The 25,388-nt window shown below is 30.0% G+C and overlaps 1 protein-coding gene and 1 long non-coding RNA gene across 3 annotated transcripts in view; one reads left to right on the top strand and one right to left on the bottom strand.

Annotated features, from left to right (window-relative positions):
• Positions 1-25,388, top strand: part of LOC114131428 (lachesin-like) — a 387,860-nt gene that overhangs the window by 259,551 nt on the left and 102,921 nt on the right. The gene's annotated exons all lie outside the window — the stretch shown is intronic.
• Positions 1,177-3,160, bottom strand: LOC126550943 (uncharacterized). Its single transcript, XR_007604989.1, has 3 exons — positions 3,012-3,160; positions 2,876-2,950; positions 1,177-1,265 (listed from the first exon to the last, which is right to left on the bottom strand). It is a non-coding gene; the product is annotated as an uncharacterized LOC126550943 (long non-coding RNA).

The raw sequence follows: 25,388 nt of genomic DNA on the forward strand, positions 1-25,388 counted from the left end.
CAACCCTTTTAGACAAGAAAAAAAAGAGAACAGGTGACTAACGTCAAAAAGTAGTCACTAAAATCCGTATTACGTTATAATATGTACTTATTACGGTTATCCTCATGACCATACTATAAATTTAGCATAACCATTGGCCTGTATATATGTAATTAATACATGCAAATTATATATTTATACAACTCGCAGTGTAAAAACTGTAATACTTTTCTAAAATGTTATTAAGATTAAGTAGTTTAAGTGAGTATGATTAATAATTTTATACGTGCAACGTAGGATTATAAATAGATTAATACTTGCACGGGAAGAAAAATCTTTGTGTTATCAATAAAATATTAGGTTAAGTTAGTAAATTTGTAATAAGCCATTAAATATCTTTAGATTTCAGTTACAAATTGATCACCTTATATTATTTATTTTATTTTTTACAAAAGTTGTGTTAGTTAATATAGATACTTGATTTTATTTTCTCACTCAATTTTGTTAATTATACAACTAATTTTAAATGCTAAAAAAAATAAGATGTAAACAGGTTAGTACACAAAATTATTGCAAAAATAAAATAATGTAAACAACATTTAAAGGATATTTAAAAGTGTCTTCTTAAACAATAGCGATGTACCGTGATTTTAACTCGCTACTCCTGCATAATAAATAATTTATTGATATACTTAAATACCTAACCGATGAGTTAAAAAAAAATATTTGAAAACTTATATTAAAACTTTTCACCCCCAATATATTTCATAGTATAGTATTGTGTTATATAATTTAAATAAATATAATATTTTTATCAATACACTTTGTGAAATAATAACTAACAAGTAACAGGTTATATACTATTTTTAATAAAATTACAATATTCTAGTCGAATGTAAAAACTATGATTTTTTAACGTAACTTCAAATTTATAAAAATTGTTCATTATATTATAGTACGTTGCATAATATTGTTATATGACTTAAATAAGTTATAAAGTATATAATATTTATAATGTTTTATACATACGCCGTATGCTTATATTTTTCAAACTTAAAACTATTGTACTTATTCACTATTATATTGTTCTATAATGAATTTTAATAAAACCGATTAATATTAAAACGTTCACTTGTACGATGACTCCGTAAAGATAAAAACTCTTTTCGTATAGCCAAACTCCATAGCCATGATTACGTGTTGACATATTCTGAAAACATGCTCATCTGAATACTAGCGTAGAACTTGTCCACTCGCATGGAAATGTTGATTAAAATCCATAAGTACTGTAAAAAATAATTTCTTGATAAGTGGAAGATTTTAAATTATAGCGTTCATTGGCTTAATCACAAATTGTTACACAAAAACGTAAAGTACTACCAAACATAGTAAAAAATGCATGGTTTTTTTGACTTTTTAAGAATAATAGGGTGCATAAAAAAAAAAACGTCAACCTAGTTAAAAACGGAACTTAAAATTATAATATATGGTTATCCCGTCCGATGATATTTATCTCAGACACGAGTTTATTAATAATTTTGCTATATCTCTCTCTCCGAACGGAATGACGCTTATGATGTCGTTTGCTACCACCGAGGTTACAAAATAAACAATTAAGAAATTGCTTTTATCTATATATACATTATACCAATGGCACACTATTCGTCCGACCCTTTGGCTAAAACTTTTCGAGTTATTTATTATACATAATATTATGTTCTTACTGTACCGTTTCGGCACAATAATAATTATAATCGTTAGTACAATGTGCCCGTAGAGTAAAGGAATCGAGTATAGCGAATTTATATATGTATTATGTTTGTACAATAATTATTGTGCTAGAGCGCCGACAAGACTGTAATAATAACTCAAGTACGCGAAACGCGATAAACTTATCTCATATTTTCTGGTCACATATGTTGTAGAATGCTAAACGACGACGATCGTTAAATTTATATATTATATAATACATTAAATATAATATACATGTATGTGAATTTATTTAATTTTTTTTTTTTGTGAAATTTCAATCCCCTGTAAATTTTTTTATTTTTCGAGATTTTAAACTTCACAATTTACAATTTGGGTTGCACAGTAAATAATGAGTATGAAAACTATTTATGTATGAGGATAATTACAACTTACGACTTTCTATAAATACATGATACACTGCAGTACACTTGCGAATATTTGGTCGTTTTGGTAAAATTTTTATGGTTTCTACCCCAGTTGTGAGTATTAAACACTTTACGACGATATATTATACATATCGTGTAATCACACGAATGACATACATTTTATTGAAATACAAAAAACGACTAGCGCCAGCACGTTGTAAAACGTTAATTTATTAACGATATCGCAACGTATATTATTACACACGGTTACTTTTAATTAATGACGTTGTAAACAATTCAAAACTCGAAATATAAAAGGATATTATTATACGATATAATGCAAGTATGCATGTGTGTAATTCTTTTAAAAAACTATAATGAATATAAACATAATTATTACGTGTATAAGCTGAACTTACACCATTAAAATAATATAATTAATAATCACAGTGTTAATTTGATTTCATTTTTTATCAGATGTCGAATAAAGTAATAACAATAATTATTGATAAGGATAATCTGTAACAAACAACATTTTTAAATTATATATAATTATATTGTTGTGGAATCGATTCGATTTATATGACTGACAGTTTCAACCTTTAATTTCAACAAGCAAGTGTGTATTTTAGACAATTGTTTCGGTATATATTATTATCGTCATATTATCAAAATAACATTTTTATATTCGTAGACACTTTTTATTTATTGACAAACGTTGTTACATTTCTTTCCCTTTATATTTTATAAAAAAAAAGCGTTACTTATTCCGTTATTACTTTTTTTTACCCCGTACCCAAACTCTGAACGGCTTATCTTGTAAATCAATTCAACGCAGTCGGATTTTGATATAACTGAACAAACAAGTGAAATATTATTCAAAACCTCGGGAAGATTTTAATGCTATTATCGAACCCGTAATCCTGTTTCCTTAAACATTACGTCTTCCGAAACACATGTATTATAATATAATATTATAAGCGAACGAATAGTGGTTTACTGACATTTTATGCAGCTATTGTTTTAATTTCTACTCGATGTTATAGACCTAAAAAAAGAATGAACAAAATAAATCATAACGATTTATAAAATCTACATTTTATATCAAATTTTATGAACCAATAATATTTTCGATTTATTTAACAATTTTCTATAATATACATTATAAATCACATGATTAGTTTTTAAATATTTTATTATAATTTTGCATGTATTATGTGATACTATTGTACTTTCGTCTTTCTCATAATCACATAATCAGAACATTCCATGTTCATTGAAACATTCAGTGCTTAAAATATTTTTCGTTGAGAGTTATTAGAAATTGTATAAACAATCGTAAACTGTACAAAAAATAATAAATTTAAATCAGAAAATAAAATTTCAACTAGTCTATTCTTCTTATAGTTCTTGTATCTCATACATAACAGTTAATCGTTATTGAAAAACATTGTTATTATAGTTACGTATTATTCACTTCGTTTGAATGTGTACTATATTATGTGGTATCCATGAAATAAGTAGGTATAGAATTACAATGTTAGAGAAATTCAGAAAAATCGATAATCGACAGTTCCGAGTTAACATTTGTAAAATTGATATATAAACTTAAACTTAAGAGCGGATACCCGTGTATACACAAACTTACATACACGCATATACATAATATCGAAGGAAGCCTACGAAACGACAAAGAATTATTTATTGCTCGCGATATTTCCGTAATAATTCTTACAAAACTGTAAGTCACGTGGGTGCGTCAGGATTTCAGCTCAGTCCTTTCCATCCCTCTGGTTCCTGCTGTAGGTCCACCACACCAGTGCTGCGTTTTTTTTTCCGTTCCTCGTCCCGTCGCCGCCTGCACCTGAGAATGGGCCGCAGTAGCAGACCCGCCGGGGGAGTGCGAGTAATCGTTACATAAGGCCCTTCTGTAGGACATTGTGATTTATATAATCCATAATTCATGAAAATAGGAAAAAGGTGCGGCCACGCCCCGTCGGCCGGTCCAGTGTACGCGCGAACGATGGTTCGATGGTGATAGGTGTCCTAAAAACCTACATACAAATAATATATTAATCGGGGAAAAAAACTCGTTTAGAGAATGTAAAGGATTAAATCACCCGATTATTTATAATTAACGTCCGTGAACTGTACACTGCAGTATACCCCACATTAAGAAATGTAGTGTAACACAAATTAGTGTCAAACAATATTTAATTTTTTTCTCCCTATTATTTATTTATTTTTTTTATTGTATCAAACTGTTTGTAATTTTGTTCAACAAGATTAATTGATATACTAATTATTAATAAACGTAAAGTTATTAAATAAATTAAAAAAAAAAAAAAAAATCATAGATTTAAAATCAACTTCATTTTTAAACACGATTAAAATTCTATTGATAACGATAGAAAAATAAATATAAATCTATAATATTGTGATATTAAAAAAAACACATTGTTTTTTCGAAATTGAATTGTGAATTGTAAAAAAAAGTCAATTTCTTATTAAACATAGCAACAAAATAAACAATTGCATGTCATTTCCGTCCATATAATGTGTATGGTATTTAAAAAATAGATATGACTATACGTCTGTAACAATCCAATCATCCGCATGATATGTCTCTCTATAACGGACGCCTCTCAGACTTTATGTAAATATTTTTGTTTTCAGTACTGTTATTATTTGTTGTGTTGAACAATAAGTATACTCTGCTTATCAATCTTTAGTCTCTGTCTGTTTTGTATAATAAATAAACAAATAAACATTGTTATAATATCGTCAAATTCTGAGTAACTATGCATCTAATACTTTTCATTGTAAACAAGTAATGTTTTAGTATTTATACTTACGACGATAAGTTATGTTATTGGCTTATATATCCACACACACACACGCACCCACACAAACAATATTAAATAATAATATCATATGCATTAATGTATAATACGCAACCAGTCAAACATCAAAAAATAAATAGTAATTGTTTAATCAAATAACATCGATAGCTATTATAGAAAATATATTTAAAAAAAAAAAAAAACTACCACTGATCTCACACTTACACAGAATCATTTCAAGGACCATTAAATCTGATTTTTCAAACTTTATCCTTCATTTGTAATTTCTTGGTTATAACGCATGCTGTAAAAATATTTATTTTATTTTGAATCGAGTTATATATGGATATTGGAATCGATTTTCGACAGAATTCCACGATAAGCTAGTATTAAAATATTAAATATCAAATAGAAACGAATATATGCTATTTCATAAAATACTAACATCATAATAAAGTGTAATTGTAGTTGTGTATCAAATTTACGCTAATTATTACCGTTTTGTTATAGTAAATGCATTAGTCAAAATCACCGTGACATTGATATGTACCACATATAAATAGTTAAATTCACGTTTGGAATCGGTGAGTTAAAACCTTTGTTGCAATATATTTGCGTTTACAGAACATCAACATGACACTTTGACAGCGTTCAACCGTTGACTGTGATATTCCAACGGTAGACGGATGACGTTATCCGCGATTTACCGCAATCAGAGCATATATTGTACAGGGTGACAAAAATTATGCATTAAGTTTGCATGTGATTCCAACAATACATTTTGAAAACAAATCAGAATGACCACGTATATGATGCGCAATTCGCGTGTCCTTTGGGGTATACACTTAGCGACACCGAAGAGTATTATGACAAAATTACATATTGTATTATTTAGATGGCACGCGATACAAATCGTAATAATGATAATAACAACAAACAGTATGTTCGTTTGAATACCGAATTAAAGTGATATAATGATATAATACGCTGCAGATGCTATCATTGAGCCGTCAACAAACACAAACAGTTTTTTTTTTCCAAAATTCCCAACACCATAGTACTGATAATAATAATTTATGCTACAATAAGATAGGTTTGAAATTATAAAAAAAAACTTCTCTATTACCTAAATCTAAATTTATTTTTCATATTCGTCAGTTTCTCTAATAATATAATCAATATAAAAGTTATTATAAACATATTATAACTATTTATGTGTAATTTCACACTCGCCCACATATTTTTGCTCGGAAATTTGACACATGACATGGTAACATTATAATAAATCATAGGTATCAAAACTAAAAATATCAGAGATTAATATTTTCGTATCTACTTATCTGTGTACCTATTTATTTTTCATTTTCCCCGTCTTAAACCCGTTAAAATAATAAAAAAAGTAGTTCAATATAATTTATTCTGTCAGTCTTGTTGACTCTTACTGCTTACTGGCTTACTGTATTCTTCTAAACATTGTTCTCGGTGTTGTGCTTCAATGTCACTATTATCGTAATAATTTAATATCGTTAAAAATTGTTTTTAATATTAATCTATATATCTATCAAATCATCAGACAGAAAAAAAGTACAATAATCACAGTTTTCCATGATATACCACTCCATCACTACAGAAGTGTTATTATCGAAGAAAAAAATCGTGTCGGTCAAATTATATATATATATAAACATATGTGTTTACAATATAATATATATATGTGTGCGTGTTTACAATATATACCTATATATATATAGATCTTTGAGATTTTTTTTTTCAATTCGATTGACTCCGCGCGATCGACGCTAAACGAAGCTAACGGAAACTGACGGGTTTATGTGAAGGCGTGCATGCTCTAGCGACGTTTTCGACGTGACGTACAATAAAGTATACTAAGGAAAATCAGATTCTCTATGCTTATGACGTCTTATATATACATACATATAGGTGTATGTGTGTGTGTGCATGTGGACAAGGACCGTTGGCGACAAAAGGTATTAAATGCTATATATTGATAGGAAATCACTATTCCTATCACGCCATATTTCAAAAGATGTTCTTATATGATATACCTTTTAACATTCTTCCGATGTATCGGTTTTACTGTTGTGCACGTATATATAAAATTTAAGTCCCGCTCGTACTAAAAAAAAAAAAATAAAAATAACATCGTTAACATTTTTATATATAAAAAATTGTGCTTTTTTCCATCCACGTGTCTCTTGACGTAAAGCCCCTTCGCGCAAAAGAAATAATCTGTATAATAATATACAGAATTGTAAGCGCGACAAATCCCACGTACGGTCACCCATCCTAGATTATGTGCCTACGCCATTACTAACGACGACCTACGTGGCTTAAATCGGCACCACGACATCGGGACTTTATAATGAAATGACTTTTGGGTCACGTCAACGTCTAACTGCGATATATATGTATACAAACGTCCTACTCATTTGAATTAAGTATTTAAATCATCAAAAACACAGTGTGCCATGACTGTAGCATTTATCCGGTTATTACATTTACAATTTAATACGTTTTTATTAGTTCTGCACGTTTACCGTACTTCTTTATTTATTTATTGATGTATTTATACTCCAATTATGGTAAACGCTGACACGTGGTCGAGATTTCAAAACAAACTCGAAATCTCTTGAATAATTAATATAGATTCATATTATAATAAGTTAGTATATATTTTTTTTTATTTCTTCCTAAAAATCGTATTATTTTTGGTAAATATATATCTATACCATAGTATAACTTTAAATTGACTATATAAAAACAGGTTGTATACATATAATTATTTATGTTATTGGTGTGGATATTTTTTGGATTGGATTTATCACACATCTAAAATGTCGGATACATTTTTCCGCCAATCTGCCAATACACGCGGATTATACTATGAATACGTACGTTTTTGTATAATAGTATTAATACGCACCTAAATCGGTTGCACTGCCCTCGCCGTCGCATTGAGATACTTTCAGACTTGAGGTACAATGTTGAAATAGTATGTTTAATTTTTCAACCACTCACGAGTACTAGCGATTCTATCGATACTCTCGGTTAATAATATATAACCACGGATATTGTTATTATAAGTACCTGACCTATTGTGTTATATGCGCAAATTATAATTTATCGTACCCAGTACGTTAAGAGCAATATGCGCCTATCCGTTTTACGGCGAAATCTCGTTCCGGCCGCTTCGTTTTTATAGTATTATATTATATATGTGACCGACGTGTATTATACGAATACGGATATTTGTTATTCACTACGCACCACAGCCACTGCCGCCGAGAAAATTGATTAAACAATTATTTCGTTTCGTGGTTAAAACCGATACCCTGACCGGGAGGAGGACAAGCACATATCGTGGCGGCAGTTAGTAATTCGGCCGAGCGATCGTCTCAAAATATATAATATTGCCCATCGCGTTGCATTTTCTTCTGTACCATAAAATATTATTATCATCAATCAGCTTCTATCGATTTTGGTAGTCTCAATGATGATTACCGGTTTCGAAAATAATTTTATCTAATTTTCGTCTTAGATCTCACAGCGTTTTTTAATGATTTTTATCGACTTTTAGCGTACCTGCAGACGAAACGTGATTCAAAAAACAGTGACTTATATTAATTAGCTGTTAATATAAAATTGTATAATACTATTTACAACTATAAACGTTCACAGGCTATATAATGTTTTATAAATAACGCACTCCCGAGGGCCAAAAAAAAAATAAAATAATTTTAAAAGCTGTGGTTTCATCTCCCAAACGACCGATTAAACAACCCCTCACAAAATACACCAAAGACCAACACTGGCCTATAGTGTATATTTAATAAATGTATAACACTTCTTCCCCACATAATATTTACTTTAGAATACTACCAGTTATTTTACCTCCGTATAGAAAATATAGGAATTATGATTACGTATATTACAAGATGATCTATTGCTTCATTGCTTAATGTTGTATTAATTCAAATAGTTTTATTTAAAAATATTCCAACACATAATTATTTATTATAGATAAACAACAATTGTTATCGTTATAATTTGTTTTGAATGAAAGCGTAAATATTTTATCATATCCCGTAACAGAATATTGCTCAAAGTATTTAGAATTTTGATTCATAAGAATTTTCAACGTGCATTTAATTAGTTTTAAGTTTGAATTTAAAATTTAAATAAATAATGCATAGTGGCACAAGGGTACTCCAAAAAATATTAGTTTACTCATTACTCGTGTGAATTTTGAAATTGTAGGTAATAATTGGTATTTAATTACTAGTTTAAAATTTTACTTTAAATAAAATTAAATATCCGAATAATGACGATTGAGAAAATGTGAATAATTTTACAATGACGATAATACTTAAGACAACGATTTTATTTGTTTTGGTTGCGCTGAAATTGATTTATTTAAAACTTGAGATTAAGCATCCTTAATGCGTTTCTAGAGATATTATTTGATATTCTACACAGCTTAATCATATACAGGGTGATTTTTTTTTTTTTATTTAAATTTTATTACGGTGAATTCACCATATTATTACATTAGAATAGTAACACTTATTATTATGGGCACGTATTTTTGAGAGTAGGTAGTGTGTATGTAGCAATATTTTTTAAGTCGAGCATTATTATAAGTTATAACTATTTATTATGTTCCTCAACATACTATCAGTGGGTGAATAACTGATTTTCATAAGTACATTTTTACCAATCTCAAATTCACAAATCAATGCGACATTATTTAAATAAATCAGCATAAACAATAATACAAATATCATTACGTCGATAAAATGAACTTAAATGTAGTGTTCGTAATAGTTTCAGAGTGGTATTTTTATCACACAATTTATATTACATACTTACACATACATATAAATAATAATAATAAATGCTCTTAGCAATACATTCTCCTCTCCCAAAATGGATTCTATTTCAGTACGAACAAATCATTTAATGTATATTAAGTCTTAATAATACATAATTAGGTATATAATAATATAAATATAACAAATGAAAAAAATAAGTAATTTAACTTTCTTTAAAGCAAGGAAATATTTTTGAGTAGCTAAAAATTATGCATTATAAGTAATTGTAATTCTATTTATTATTTTGGAACACCTATATTGTGTATGTATTTGATTAAATAATTAATTTACAAACAAAATTTCACAATCATGCTGTGTTTGTGTATCCGATGTATTAATTTTGTTTTATTTGATTAATTTAATCTCGTTATGCCATTCCGCTACAACAAACACAAAAATCTCTTCAGACAAAATTCAACCTTAAAGGCAAGTTTTAATTAATTTAAACTGTATTTTTCATTTTATTGTTTATTTCAAATTGATTTTGAACAAATAGTAACACATTTAATACTATTTTATTTTCATAGTCGTGTTTTTTTTCAAGTTAATTTTATTATGATGATGATAATTTAAAGAAAAATCAACTGTTCCGAGGTATTGGAATAGCATTTGAAAAATGTTGAGGTGCATTTAAGACTATAATAATATTCAATTTTAACATTTAATAAATCAAAAAAATACGTCATGTTAATATAATAATATAATATTCCTATTTCGATGAGATTAAGCCCGTTACAATAAGTAATAATTTGTAATTTAATTTTAAAATCTGTTATATCAACCGCCATTGGTAATTAAGTTGAATCATTAATTTTTGAATTTGATACATATAAATAAATGTTCTATAAAATGTACTGCAAGACCCTTTTTCCAAGTATCGCCAAATCCATTACTTCAATAATTAAGTGTGCGTAAAAGTTATCAGGATGCATCTGATTCACAGGCGATTCAGAATAAGCATTTTCTTATCGATTGGGGTCAATTGGGTTTTTGTGTTTGTTTTCGTATTATTCCCCTTAACTTGATTGGTTGTGCACATTTGGTACGCTAGTCATTGATAATACCCACTTTTGTGTATTTTCTTATCGAAAAGACCTTATTAGAGAACAATGCTATATTTCTCCTTCCATGTTTCAATTTTATGTTTATTTTGCGGCAAAATTGAATTGTAGTTAAAGTATTTACAACGTAGGCTATATGATGACATTTACAACTGTTTGATGTTATTAATTATTTAAATATTATTTATTTATAATTTAAAAAATAAGATTATTGTATAAGAATTGTGAACAAATATGTTTTTATTTTGTTTGACAGTTCAATCGCTATTATTGTGTATGTTACATTATGCATATTAATAAATTGTTTCAAAGTTATATTTTTAATATTAATATTTGTAATTTGCTATCTCTTCGATATAAAACTAATTAATTATACATTTAACTTAGAATAATTTATGAAAATTAAAATTGACCCTATAACATAAAATCTATGAATATATAGTGCATAAAATATTATACTCTGGAGTGTTATTTTATGGTAACCATAAAATTATGAAAATTATTTGTTTAAAACAGGTAAAAGACCTTACTTTTATTTTTGTTAATATTATAATTTCCAAAGCTATCAGTAAATATTTGAAGCATGTCTTCGCAGTAATATTAATGAAAAATTCGATACCTAATGATGATAATAATAATACTATATTATTACAAAAAATAATACATTATTTAAAAACATTGCTACGTTGTTTAATGAGAATATAAATTAGTTGAGAATTTGAGATATAATAGTATCATGCATGTATTCAAAAGTTTAAATATTTTCATATCTAAAGTTATAGATGCTAAGCAAATTAAAAAAAAAATTAATTAAAAATAATTTCCATTTAGTTAAAGTAAATAGCAAAACAAAAAACATGTAAATCGAATAGCTAATTAAAAAATATAATAATATTGTGCTTTTAATATGATTAAATATTTTATTTAAAAATATTCATGTATTTATTTGAATCAAATCAAATTTGTATACGTGATTTGGTGAGAGAATTATAATATTATGATTTGAGTCGGGCTGTTAATGGTTAGAGATTTCAATCGATCCTATCAAAACAAAAGTGAAATCTAGTTTTAAAGTGTACTTTGAGCGTGACCAAAGTAATTTATCCGTTTGACTTGATTGGGATTCGATTAAAATTTTGTCTCGTAGCGTAGAATAATTTATGTATATTTTGAACGTTCTAAATTAGTGTATATAATATAATTCGGGTTTCACGAATATGAAGTTTTCCGATAATAACCAAAATGAACTGTGAACTCTAAGGCAAAAAAAATTCTATTTTTAACTGTACCATAATACGTCATAATACTTAAACTTATTTAGACATTCATTGATTGTCTCCCTCGTCCATGTCGGCATAAGGTATGAACTCGAGTGTGTGTCATCAGCACGCGAACGAAAAAAAAAACTCAAAAACTTAGTACTTGCTTTCAACCCTCTGTAAAATAACGTAAAAAACGTATGAATAAATATCGAGAATCATAATACCACCGTTATTACCATCAGACTATGCGTTGCAAACGAGATTGTATATACTATATAAGGATGAAAACATACTGTTGTAAAAAATCGCGGTGATTTCCACACACGTCACAATATGTATATATTATACACATGCGCGTTGCTATCGACAATAATATTATTGTTATATTACCTGTATTGATAATTAGTCGAACCGTTTCGGCGCGGGGCGTGCGCGCAGATGAACCCTTATTTCGGCCGTTGTTGGCTCGAGATCGGGTGGGCGCGCTCGCGTTTTCCACCCCAACTACCACAACCACCACGTACGCGGTAAACACGTAAATTGGTATACAAATATGCGCGCAATATACACTATCGCCGGCCGTAACATCAGTCGGTTACCGGACCCGACGTCGGGTCGTTACCGTCAGGATTCCGACGGGCGGGAAAAACGCACGCGAAAACAGAAAAATAACAAAAAAAAAAAACAACGACACACAGCAGCTATGGACGCAAACACGGGAAACCGCGGAGAAAACCAGAGACGGAGGGGAAAAAAATGATCGCGTGCATGCAAATAAACGGCAGTGGGCGTGTTCGGCGTACACGCGAAACTGTGGCGATTATAATGATATATGGGACGCTGTCGTCGAGCGGATGCACAGATGCGCCAAAGCACCGCTCATTACGGGCCAACAATGGGCTCGGATTATTTTCTTAGACAATATAATAATGAAAACCGCGCCGCCGAGCCCCGAGACCTCGCCGCCACTTTCACCGAAACCTCGTCGGAGAGGGGTCGTCGTGTCCGGGGGGTAGTGAGGATGGTTCGCGTCGGGGGTCGGTGGCGCGGGGTGTAGGAGTGTTTGCGAGGTAAATTCGAGTCGTATATACGGTTTTCTTTTGTGGGTCGCGCGGACGTCTGGGCCGTTATTTCTTCTTCCGTTCCTGCCTACTATATATAAAACATAGACTTACTGTACTACGACTGTATAGCTTTCCGTCTGTCGTGTATACCACGCGCGGCCGACGGAGCGGCGTACAAAAGCTCTCCGGGCCAGGTCCCCAGGCTCGTTTGCGATTATTACTTACAGTAATAACCCGTGCCACTCGCTACGTCGGGACTTTGAAAAATCGCCGGGTTTTTTTTTTTTTGCCCCTTTTAAATGTGTTTGCCCACCCATTGCTTTAATTGTGCACGTCATTTTGAAACGGCACAGCTTGTGAATAGTTCAAGTCTGCATAATATTAGCTGCGACTAATTCGTACAGCGTTATTAAAAATAATCGGCACGATAATAATATATAGACGAGTGTCGCGTGTTCGTGTTGAGTGCAGCGAAAATTCAAAATCGCTGTCTCCGATCGAACGGAAACGAAATCAAATACGCAATCACTTCACCGCCGTCGCGTGTTCTATATGGAATAATTCAGATTTTCTCTAGTGCGCGGTCTACCGTTTTGTTGGCACGGGGTTACCGTCGATAATAATAACAATAATTAATATTATTATTATTGTTATTATTATGAGTAGTACGATTATGATAATTACGGTGACAACGTCGAGATTTCCACACTCTCGTCGTTACTTTATAATACGCGTACAGTATATTACCATTAATACGACTAGTGCAAAACGATATAGGTGCACTTGTAGCACTGTAATAAAAGATCACTGTGTTTGCGTAATCACATAGACAATTATTGATCCAAATACGGTCGTATTACAATATCGTAATAATGTAAACGTAATGTGAAATACCCTCGAAACCAACCGGCGTGTTGACGATAACATTGTCTATGTGTGCCGGAATGGTGACTGCTGAACCTCACGATATGATGTCGAATAAAAAAGGAACTGTGAAATAAGGAAGCGTAAATTATGATTACGAGAACTTACGGCGATGTAAAATAATATTATAATCGTTGTGAAATTTGCAGGTGCGCGCGCTCGTACGTTTAATTATCGAACGTGGCAAAAATTCTGCGTTTGCGCGTGTAGATACACGAGAATTTCGTACAACAACACATTTAACGAAAAGAAAACAACAATAACGCATGCTGTTAGTAAATACAACAGCCTTATCGATTCAGAACGATGGTTTTTCTGTACGTTACACAGCAACAGAATATGGTATAAACTTCAATTATATAATAAATGTTGGTGTGATGTATAATATTATCCTATGCATCTAGTACAACGTTACTGACACGATGTAAATAAATAATATTATCGTTCTTTAATATTATGCGTGTTCTATCACTCGTAATAGGTTGTACAGTGGTAAACAATTATAAGTTGATCGGTAACATTTATTTGTAGCTACTCCTGTAAATAGAGGCATTTTATATTACACTATACGCATACAGCGGGTACATAATATTAAAATAATGTGTGTTTTTTCAACTTCTTTCCAATTACGAGTCTTAAAATAAGATTATATTTATGCGTAGCATAGAACAAAAGGGACTGTCGACGTATACGGTTTTAAAATAAAACTTATTTCGTTATCTTGGTCGCAAAATATGCTTGATTAATATAAAACTCAAAATACAACGTGTAAATAAAAAAAAAAATGAAATTCCAGATGGCATTTTATCGTGCCTAGTAGAACCAATATAATAGTCACTCTATGCAGATGTGCATCGAGAATCTTTTGACAAAAATAACATACGGTGTTAAATCTCCCAATTTTCGTTTCTAATTTTACACCGAAGCTCAAAATATCCTTTTTTACCTCAGTCCTGTCGATTTCATCAAGACGCACGTCGATGAACGAGATTTTGGATGTCGGAAACAGGAAGAGACGAAAACATAGTAACGAAAAACCGTGCTCCATATATTCCATAATATTATATGTTTAACTAAAATTTTATTTTAATGTCACTTTATTTATTTATTTTTCTGGAATTACGATAAAAGTAAATTCGAAGCAGTGCTGTAGATACGTCATATTATAATAGTTGAGTACGTGGGTCTCGCTCACCAAGACGATATGAAGTACAAAAAAAAACTTCGCAATAATCCTCTCATAAAAATTCTGGTTTTTGTCTTTTTTTCATATTTATATAAATTGCATATAAAATATTTATTGGCGTCGAATTTCAAAGTTCACGCGATATGAAGTTATTATACCGTTACATATTATATGCGTATGGTATATAAACCAAAACGGATTTAAACGGAAAGATTAAGCTCCTCGTCGAGTAAGCGCTTTTGGCGTTCCCGTGCATATAATACGCGTGTTTCCGTTCTACTCGATATTATTATTGTTGTTTATTTTTTTTTTTTAACGGCCTAAACGTATATACGATTTCATTTCGGAGCCAGTAATTACGCACATCGGATTATATTATAAAAACGAATCACGTCGTATATAATATACAGATTGCAGCGGCGTCGGCGGCGGCGGTGGTACACACGACTGACTTTAATGCTACGTTTTTCTTTTTATTGATACCTATCGAAAACGAAACGATCTTGTTCAATCGTAAATTGTTTTTATCCTCTTGCGCTCGACATTCCCATAAATCGGTCGTAAATCTGTTGGAAATCACGATGCGATTTTGAAATGCTTTTCTATTCGACGTTTTCCCGATAATTCCTTTTGCCCCTCTATACCGTACCCTCTCCGACCTCTTTCTTTCGCACTCTAAAACTGCTTGTACTCTTATTATTGAGTGAAAAATAATATTTTATAAAAAGAAAAAACTTTTGAATTCTTGGAACAAATTTAAGTATGATTTAAGTACGAGGTTTACCATGCCAACACACTTTACTACATAGTATGTTATGAATCGCGATGGTCTCATTAATAATAATGTTGAACGTATAGTGACAAAATATATCATGTAAATGTCGGAAAATACTTTGGTTTAACAAATACATAACAATAATATATAATACATTTATAATACTTACCAATTCAGAAACGCTCTTTAATGTTGAATATTGATTAACATTAAATTTAAAGGCTTGAGTTATTATTATACTGTTCTACAATTATATGCCATGTGGTACATGATTGTATTACTGAATTCCATTTATCCATTTACTTTCATCTTTAATTGGCTTTCTTTTCTTTGTAATTATGAGAATCAAAAATATTGCTTTCAAACGCATAAGTACCTTTAGCGATAGTAATAGGGCATGAAATCAAAATTTATTTTGTCTTTCACTAAAATTACGCAGCTAGTAATTAAATGCAAAAATAACTAAGTAAGATCGATTCAATCATAAATATCACTCAATATGACAATATTATATGAATAACTCTTAAAATCGCATGGCTTAACTTATTCTAAGTCTACTTTCAATAATACTACATTAACACACACACAAATATTATGCGTAAATTTCACTCCGGATGTTATTATAAAGTTTTTAGATTAATTTTTTAATATTAAAATTTTCAGTTGTCGAGCATAACTCACTAGAGAATTTTTGACCGGTGAAATTGAATCATCTAATGTAAGGCACGCTTAATTTTTCAGTCCAACGTAATTCTAGCGGCGTTAAAAGTTTGTTCTGGGATTTATGCATTTTGCTGTTCCGGGCAGGTAACCAAAGGTCGTATATTTTTACCGCTTCGCCTACCAACCGACGGCAAAACTTTTCGCTCATTGGCCAATTCAACATTCTATAATGTCTAACACTATTCACAGTGTAAAAAAAAAAAATGCGAGAGAGAACTAAATTAAAACTTGGGTGTAGAAAAAAAAAACTCTGGTTTGATTTTGCAGGAAAAAAAGTCTCGCGCTGATTGTCGACTTTCCTACTGTTATTCTCAACATCACGTCTACCATACAATATTTCGTTTACACAAAATGGTTCGAAATTAATTTTTTGAACTATATCATTTTAGCTACAGAAAAATAAAAACTATTTATTGGATTGTACAATATAGTAGTAATAATAATAGCAATAATACTATGAATTTATTATAAGTTAAAACAAAACGGTAAATCTTATTTCTAAACTAATTTTATTGACAAAAGAGTAAATTTTAAGGAATGTTATTTTTTTAAAAATATGAGAGAAATTCATGATTTGTTTTAAGCACAAAACAATGTGTTAATTTATTAAAAAAAAATTGTATGCTCATAATTAAAACAATTTTTGTTAATAAAAATAACTTAAAACTTTGTTATTGTAACCTAATATAAATTAATTCTATACTTAACTTAAAAATAAATCAAAAAAGATGTTTTATCACGATGTGCATAATACACATAACATAAATTAATTTACAATAATAATCATGTAAACAGAAATATATTACCACGATGACCATGTGTAGTTAGGAATACAATAATTTTACTCTTGGTGTAATTTTCATTTATCGTTTTTGATATTATAAGAATGATAAGTTAGGTCGAAAATATTATGTCGTTATCGTGTAATGTATATAACATAATTTATTAAACATGTATGGGATTTAGTCAGTGGGCACGTCGCGTCAACAGCACTGTTCATGGTTTCTAATCACGTCGTATCTGAGCTAATTCCTGTTCGTTTTATTGCCAGCTTTATTCAATTTAAAATGCCTTTCTAAACTAGACTGCTATTGCTGTAATTGGCAGTATTGTTCTAAGTCATTTTTCTGATTACAAAAACGCAATAGAATGTTGTATTCGAGATACACAAAACTTGTCCACTCCAATTATTAATTTACGGGTTTATACCACCCGATCTAAATAAACTACGAAATATTGTATTGTTCTAAGTCATTTTTCTGATTACAAAAACGCAATAGAATTTTATATTCGAAATACACAAAACTTGGCCACTCTAACTAACAATTTATGGGTCAATACCACCAAATCCAAATAAACTACGAAATAGTATTACCTCACACCTGAATAAAAACGATCGAATAAATTAAAATCTCCTTTAAGTAGTAATTTTAATATAATACTTCATCGTCTATAAACGTAAGAAAATATGGTGTATTGTTAAATCAAATTTCACGTGAGTGTGTAGTTTTGCTAGTAAATATTAAATTAAAAATGTAATTTAAAAAAATAAAAACTTTGTTTTCAATCTACAGTTTATAGTAGTATGTTATCTATGTTATGTAACACTATATGAATGTATTGTTATCATTTTTTGATATATAAATATATGATTAAAGGGCATATATTTTTACTTTGTTGAAATGAAATAAAAAAAATGACGATTAGATATTGTAAGGATATATTTTTGAAAAAAAATTTGAATTTTTCAAAATCAAATTTTTATAAAATGTAAAATATTTTCAAAATAGGGGTAGAAACTCAATGGTTATGGTTTAAATGGATCATTTTGTATATCGTATGACATCGTTATAATATTTCAACAATAAATCGCTTTAAATTATACTCCGGTGTACGCGATATACCTATACAATATCGATTACGTCTCGGAAACGTTCTTTGTCTGAACTCTCTGGACCATCTCAAAAGCTTTTTCCCAGACATTCATTAGTCACTCCAAAATTCAATAGATGAACGGCACGTAGAGTGCTGGACCTCGAGTTGACTGCGTCACTTAAAAACAGTGCGGTCGCGGTCCCTCTAGCTATTACTCGCGGTGTTATTTTAAACCCTATTATGACCTACATCGCTACGTCACCGTGTAATTTTGCTTGTGTTTCGTAGGATAGATGATTATATCAGGTGTCCACCACGATTGTCTTGACTTATAGTCGTTCGGCGGCTAAAAAAGAAAATATAGGTCACAACTTACTAATACAATTATTATTACGCAGTGGCGTTCATGTAAGCGTATACTAAAATCATAACCCGACAGTCACGCATGTTATGCTCGCAATATATCGACGAAATCGACGAATTTCTCGATCAAAGTCATAAGACTTTGCAGGTGGTCTCCGATCTCAGCACTACAATATTTTCACCGCGTGGCAGGTGACGACGAACGCGTAGAACAAATAAAACGTCGTCGAGTAGTGAATCACCGGCGTGGGCTTCAAAGCACCACACTCACAGAGGAGTGTAGAACTTAAAGAGGAGGGGAAAGCGGCAGCGTTAGTGTCGGCGGGAGACTTTTTTTTTTAAATCGCCCGGCCGTCTGCGGGTGCAGGGACGGGGGAAATTCAAATTACACTCCTTAATCGGCCATTTATAACGGGATCCTTTATGCGGCGGGGTCGTCGGTGTGACGGGACGTCTGTCGGATTACCAGAGTTGGCCGGGGGGTATCGCGTTAGAAGGAATGTTTTAATACGATATATAACAACCGGAAAAACAGTGTGTATATTATTATTATGGTGCGTGAAGTCTCCTCGCGCCGCCCGTCGAACAGAAAAGATTGAGAAAAATAGTCGCGCAATTTATTACCAGTTCCCCGCGGCGTCAATTTCCCGCGACTAAATCACTGCCGGTACGATATATTATTATTTTACACCTATACAACAATAGTAATAGCACCGTGAAATTGGCATCGACGCAATAACATATACTATTAGACTCTTCGGCGGCGTGTATGCTCGTCGTTTTAATATCGATGTGTCGACGGGCGACTGTCTTTAAACTGTAAAGTGCGTGGATAGCATGCCCGATTTTATTAGGCGCCAAGGATTGAGTAGAGACGAAGGAACGACTGCGCATACACTTCATGTAGTCACGACGACGACGTCGCCACCTCTACTCCTCCCGAACAACCGATGACGACGCTATATAATAATATTATATTAAAATTATATGTCATACACTGTTTAGACGCTTCTGTGCATATCGTATAATAAAATTATATCGTGTAAAACAACTGAACTACTGCTGCTGCATAATATTTATTATATTTTATGCGTATTGTTGTTGTAATAGATAGTAAGCCACGACGATTTTTTTTTTTTTTTTTTTTAACAAGATTTTCGCTTATTCTTTTCGGTCTGTTTTGGTATTCTTGAAATATTTTTATGTTTGTTTCATGATCACGAATGCTATTTTTTACTATTTCCATGAATTTATTATAACGTATTTCGTATATTAACACTGTTTTTGTACCGTGATAATTTGATACTTCTATTCAATAACGATGATCGATATTTTGAACTTATTATTTGTATGCACTCCGTGTAGGTATAATATATTATGTGCAACAAATAGTTTTGCTTAATCTAACCTTTAAAGATTGTTACATAAATAACAAACCATTGTCTTAAATTAAAAAAAAATAAGTTTTTTATAACAATTATATATTAAATAATTCAAGTCATATAAAACAAATTTGAAATTTTCCATAACAAACACAAACATCAAATGAAAATATGTAATATACTGAATACTGATGTTTAAAATGTATGCTATGAGGTCAAGTTAAAACAAAAAAATGTAAAATATGTAAAACGTATTAATTATATTTTATATTTAATTAATCGAAAAAGAGTTTTTCTTTTTGATCACAACGCGTTTGTTTTTTTTTTTTTTTTATAAATCGCCTATGTAAAAGAAAATTAACCGCTACTTCATGTCCACGGTACTTGTTCGTGATTAAAATACGAAGGTTCTTTAATTTAATAAAACAATTAATTTTAAGCGTCTTTTTCTAAAAATAATTAACCGATTTTTTAAGTTTATTGTTTCTGAGATTTGGGTAATAAAAGCTCGGCTTGAAATGTAATTAGTAGACAAAAGGCATGAGCAGTTTACTATAAATTAATTCTATGGAAATTGCATAGTATATTTGAATATGATCCGTCCATGTATTTATTGTTTTATTGTTTTATTTATTCAATATTTTAATAAAATAATAGCATTGGTACTTAATGTTATAAACTATAGAAAATAACATGATAATGGCATTTCTATTGTTTTAAAAATAATTTGTAATGTGCGTGTTGTATTGGCTCTGTAGTAAAATATAAATTTATAATTTGTTCTGAATTAATATTTAATTATTTGTATCGTACAATTTAATCTATCAATTCAAATATTTTGCAAAATGCAATATACAATTTTAAGCTAAAAGTGATGTGTATATTATTTAGTAATTCACTTATTGTTATTAAATATATGTTTTGTTATTATTCAATTAAATTATAGTCTAATATAAGCTATACATATAGCTGTACGTAAAAACTTACATCCCAAAAGGCTTTTATACTCAAGTTTCAGGGTTAACATTTTTCTTCTTACCAATAAATATTAATGCATTTTATCTTTATTTCTTGACGTATTAAACTTTTAAAATAACGTTACAAAACACTATGAATTTTTGAGAAATAAATCTGTGTAGGTAACGAAAAAGTGAGCTCTAACATAATACATTTGACAGATTAATCACGAATATGTACATGTTGATTTAGAAATACGTGTGCACACAAGTTATCGTTATAAATTATAAATATTATTAGTATGTAAAATACAACCAAAATCCAAACAAAATATAATATAATAACAATATTTCTACGCATTAGAATAACCTTGAAATAACTAATTCAATGAAAGATTGTAAAATGTCTGCGACAGACCAATTCCGATGTTTAAGAATTTTAAAATAGTATTTTGTTTATAACATTTTTAAACAACTAAATGAAATTCAATTTATTATTTTCAAGTTTAATAAAACTGTTTTGTAAAATTTACAAATTTTTACATTTAGAAAAATAGTGTATTATACTTGTGAGCCATCTGTCTACATAAATGAAAATGCATGCAAAATTAATGTCGAAAAACTCTATTTTATTTAAAGTTGTTTGTTGGTTATATAAGAAACGACAGATTCTTGTGTTAGTTATGCAGAATAACGATGGTAGTAGAAGAGAAAAATGGGGGTTGAAAATAGAAGACATTAATTCACGTACTGAAGAATGACATTGGAGACTGAAGGATAAAAAAGGAAACATTTCTGGATCAGAGTGAATGTACAAAGACGCCTCTGAAATCCAGCTCCTTGGAATAAGACAAAAACTATCTTTTTTTTACATAAATAAATGAAAATAGTAATAACAATAATAATAATAATAATAATAATAATAAAAAAAAAAAAAATGTAAAATAAACATTGTTGGATGTAATATGATTATTTTTCATACATTCTTTGTAATTTCGAAAAGACAAATTACATAACATAATCCTCTCAAAAACACAAAAATGAATTATATTAAACATTAAATGAAAAAAAAACTTGTATCCGAAGATCATTTGTATCCTGTGGGCTGTAACCCTGCCGGCTCTTTTTGAAACTTTTCATGGTACGAAACTTTCCAAGTAAATGTATTATATAATGTAATGTATGCTTTGTCTCAGTCTTAAAAGTTTTCACGTATACATCGATTGAATATCAGAATATATATGTATATATTTACGTATATACACGAATGATTAATCTTGGACATATATCATAAAATATATATATATGCAAGATCGTCCACTACAAAATTCCATTTTTAGTAATGAGATTAAAACAATTAAGTTATGATCAACATCTTTAATGTATACAAATAAAAGTTATTTTATGGTAAAGACAATTGTTTAGTTGCAATCTAATATATAATATAATATTATATAGGTAGATAACACGTGAAAAATAAATAAAATATACAACTATGTATTATACAATTTAATAAAAAAAACAACTAATTTCTAATTTCTTAAATATGTTTAACTTAATCTAGATATAAAATCGAGCTAATATTTTAATAATTAAATAACCATCTTAAAACACTAACATATACAAACATTATTTGTCCGTAAAAATATTTATAGTTTTTATTTAACTACAAGGTAAGACGAAATCTTCTATATATATTTTTGACTTAGGTTGAAAATGAATAGGAAATTTCAAAAATAACCTCACATTGGGATACCACTTTTTGTTAAATCCGCAAAGGTATTACATGAAAATGTTAAAATACTTTCCAATCTATTCTAAAAAAAATATTTACAGACATGTTATACTTCTACTAGAAAAAAAAACCATTATTATATATTTTTTTGATCCAATAATAAAAAAGTTAAAGTTTCGAATATGTTTGGCATCGGCTTTTCTTTAAAAATAACGAAATTCTTGTTGTATATTTGACAGTAGCTAGACAAACATATTAAATTTATTGGAGTTTCTAAATTTCAAGAAAACTATTTGTATGTAAAATAAATTTATTTTTTTCTTTTGTGATAAAATATTAGACATGAACATGCCCTTTTTTTTGTAGAATGTTGAATTTATGTTTCCTGCACAAGTTCAATCAAAAATAAAACAAACAACAAAAATTAGCAAAAATATTTTATATTCCAAAATAGACATATGACGATCACTAATAACTTCTAAGTCGGATATTTATTTTATAACAAAACAATGCAAACCAAATGATGCAAACATAAAATATGTAGAAACTATGTTACAACATAAATAATTTAATACTTTGATGGATACTTAAACATTTTAAAAAGTTTATTTTTCGTTAATATTTGATGATATTTTACATTCTAAATGTAATTATTTTTATACAAATGAATAATATTATAAATTTGTGCTTTTCAGGAAAACCTATTTTAAAAACACAAATAATATTTATATTTTAACGTCCACTATTTTTATTTATTGTTTGAACACTATATTTTTGATAGTATAATGCATTTTAGTTCTCTACTTAAATCAACTTAAAACCTCTAACTTTTTACCGACTTATGGCAACACGTGGCTAAAAAATAACATTATTCTTATGACGGAACTTATATACTGTACTCGTTAATATTATGATAACCGAATAATTTACGTTTCATCTACCACCTATGCTAGTGACCAAATATACACTGTCTTAGATGAAAACTCAACATTATATACATTTTTTTTTCGTGTTCTCGCATATTAGTTATAACAAGCGTATACATAATAAATGATGAGGTTTTTATCCGATAAATAGATACCACCAAAGTCCAATAGCTCGGAAATAATAATTTCGCCGTCAGATTTTTTCGGGCAGGCGAAAATATGGATAATGAAAAAACAAATTATACTTTAAAATTAATCTTACGCGCAGCTAAAAGCTTCTGGGATTCATAACAGGAGTGCCATGCTAACGACAGTACAATTAAGATTTATTATGAAATGGCTGTCTTGTGACGGAAGAACCTACACCGCCTCTACTACCAGATTGTCGTGTACGCGGGTATCGCCGAATGGGTTAAGGGGAGGAGTGGTTAGGCAAAGTCAGAAGGAGGGCTAGCTAGCGAACGAGAGTGAGTTATTCGCCAGTTAAAAATGGCCATTGTTCCATTCTGGCCGAATTTTTCTCCTCTATAAATCAACGGATTCGATTGTCATTTAAAAAGATTTTTATTGTGACGTGCCGAGAAATGATAATAACGATTCTAGGAGCACCGTCAGGACAATACTCAACCAAAAATATTTATTTATATATATGTAGGCCAACTCCTCCCCGTGCGGAAAAGGCTTCTCATCTTTTGTTTGTGTGTTTTTTTCTTTTACCGTTATTTTTACGAGTCACAAACGCCGCGGAATGACCGCGTGACGACGACTCTCCACCGTAACCCGACCCGTATCGTTTTCGCACCATTAGAAACTTAACACAAGTAGTCAGATAAAGAAATAATGTATATATATATATATATATATATATTATATACACTTCCGGGGTGCGGTAGGGGTGACATTGTCGTGGGAAATTGATTTCGTGGAAAACGTATTGTGTTTCGGAAAAAATATGATTCACCCTCCGAGATGTTCGCATAATACCCGCTCGCGCTCTTTAGTGTATGCGATATATAGGTAATTCAAAGTCATAACGTAGCTAAAGTTCAAGTAGAACAATAAGCAATTCGCAGTTGAACAATGCACTTTCGCTGTAGTACCCGTCCGATACGCATTAATCTCGCGCTGATAAAATAACTATTGATTTTACCGTGTTTAATACGTTTTTAGATTATTTTTTTTATATAATATTATATAGGCACTTAATGATTTATTACAACAACTATAACAAGTATGTTTATTATATTATGAATGAAAAATAATTGATATTCGATTATCATCATTCCTTTTATGCTACGGATCTTTCAAATTATTTCTCGGATCAC

This window comes from Aphis gossypii, chromosome 3, assembly GCF_020184175.1.
Source record: "Aphis gossypii isolate Hap1 chromosome 3, ASM2018417v2, whole genome shotgun sequence".
NCBI classification, from domain to species: domain Eukaryota; kingdom Metazoa; phylum Arthropoda; class Insecta; order Hemiptera; family Aphididae; genus Aphis; species Aphis gossypii.